We start from the raw sequence: 2,303 nt of genomic DNA, 5'->3' as shown, positions 1-2,303 counted from the left end.
CCTCTCCAAATCCAAGCTCCAACAGTGCAACCAGTATCATCCACACCACCTGGGAAAACAAAGGGATTAAATGATCGTTGCGTTCACAACACATCACCCAATTGTAGTTTTTTTTGTTATTGTTGTTTTTTGTGTGTGTGTGTGTGTTTCCTTTATTTATTTTTTAGTCTGCTTTAGCTCAACAGCATGCAGAGTGCAGACAAGAAAACCGGGGTGTTTCTAGAAACAAAAATCCCCATGCTTTCGCTGCAGCTTTGAATATTGAAAGGAAAATACAAACAAACAACTAACTCTTTTTTTTTTCCACCTGGAATTACCTCAATCTTTCATTTACAAAGAAAAATCTAGGAGCAGAATAGATTACATGCCAAAAGAAGAATTCAATTCCATTCCACTCGCAGGAGAAATCACTTACATCAGCAGGCTATCTGAGAACTAAAAGGCTATGCTGATGGGTCAAAACACACTACAGGACACTGGGGCCGGGACCTCCGCTGCACCCACTTAAAACCCATCCCTACACTCACCAAGGTGCAACCCCAACCCAAACACAGACGCAGCATTTCAGCCTCAACACAGTTTTGGGAACTGATAGAAAGGACGCCTCATCCTCAGGGAGGCATGCTCAAGCTACACAGGACAGGGCTTCGGGCAACTCTTTGCCTACCAAAGACGACCGCCATCAGCACCTGCTTTGTTCAGATTCTAAAGACTAACATCACAGCCCACATTGCCTGGGACACCTGATAAACAGAAGAGAAAGCAGCCATACCGTTTTCAAGCCATCCCTGCACGTGTTGCTCCTTGATGATCTGCAACCTCTTCTCAAATCCTCAACTGCTTCTGTGGAGAGCCTGCCATGGCACCTGCAAAGCAAGATGGATACCCTTCGCAGTCACCTTGTGCTACTTGGCAGTTCTGCTCCAATCCAGCTCACAAACAGCCCGCCCTTCTCGTGCTGCTCTTTAGAGTGCAGCTTAGCCCCTCTGAGCCTGTGCGACACACCTGTGAAACAAAAAGAAAAGCATAGGCCTAAGCAGCATCCAAAGCCACAGCACAGCTAGGACAGTTACTCTCATCTGCTCCCTTACCTCGGCCCCCTCACCTGCCCTCGAGGCAGATGCTTCATCTGCTCTCTTAAGCCAGCTACAACACGCCTCTGAAATATAAACAGGATTTTTACTGTATTTTGTGTAGTTAACTAACTGCAGTGACAACTGCACCCCTAAAGTACCTGCTACATCTGTTCATCGCTCACCTTGCCTAAAGCAGCTATGCTCAAGTCCCACGTTGTACACTGTGTTGCAGCTTTAACAAATGAAAACAGTCACAATATAATCATTCAGCGGCCAGCATTAGAACCCATCCCTCAACAACAGCAGGGACCCCATTTACAAATTATCGTTTCAAAACAGCAGCCCCATTACCTCAGCACCTCAGAAGTAGATCAAGCCTGTCACTGAGCTGCCTACCCAGTGCTGAACAGTTCCAGATGGAGCTCTTTCCTGTGACAGGTTCCAAAGGTTTACACTCTACTGGGGACAGGAAAGAAATAAGAATAAACATTTCAAAACCCCATATCTGTAACCTTTCAAGATTCAACAGACCTCCTCAAGCACACCGTTCAAGCACTTATGCGAGCAGCTGCTCACAAGCAGATATACTCTCCCACCTCCACATCTGCCAAACACCACGGAGATGACTGTGCCAGCTGCCTTTCAGTACGTGCCCAGAGGCAGACCGGATGCCTTTGCCAAAACAGTCCAGACAATGTATTAGTACACCCATGCACTGCCACATTAATCACTAACTGCCAGGCAGGACAGCTCCAGACCAAACACATACACACACAGGCACACCACAAACACTACAAAACACACAACACAAGGCGCAAGAAAAGGTGACCCCCCATAGGGAAGCTCTATGGCAACAGCAAGTCAGAATAGGTGCTCTGCACCAGACCCAAGGAGAGACTCAAATGTCACGACACGCGACTGGAAGCAACTGCCAGAACTGGGATGATGGAGGCCTAAAAAGCCTGCCTTCAAGACAACAGACCAGAAGGATGGGGACTGAAAACCCCGTAAGACGACACTTAGGAATTCAATTCCCAACAAGAGCTCCTGATGCGGCCCAGATGACTTCTGCAAGAGTGAGGATGGAAACAGACGCGATCTCAAACCGAATATGATGCACAAGACCTGAAACAGACCTGCTCTTTAAGCAGTGACTGCAACACAAGAAGTGCTCCGATCAGAGTCATGATGACAAAACATGCATTGAGGCCCTTCAGCACCACTACC

The 2,303-nt window shown here is 47.3% G+C and overlaps 1 long non-coding RNA gene across 1 annotated transcript; it reads right to left on the bottom strand.

The window, feature by feature from the left end:
* Positions 1-785: 785 nt before the first annotated feature.
* Positions 786-1,677, bottom strand: LOC311209662. Its single transcript, XR_014618448.1, has 3 exons — positions 1,428-1,677; positions 1,259-1,308; positions 786-866 (listed from the first exon to the last, which is right to left on the bottom strand). It is a non-coding gene; the product is annotated as an uncharacterized lncRNA (long non-coding RNA).
* Between the last annotated feature and the right edge of the window lie 626 nt (positions 1,678-2,303).

Source organism: Netta rufina (assembly GCF_964035555.1).
Source record: "Netta rufina genome assembly, chromosome: 5".
In the NCBI taxonomy this organism is placed as follows: Eukaryota; Metazoa; Chordata; class Aves; order Anseriformes; family Anatidae; genus Netta; species Netta rufina.
This window is presented reverse-complemented; position numbering and strand designations above follow the sequence as displayed.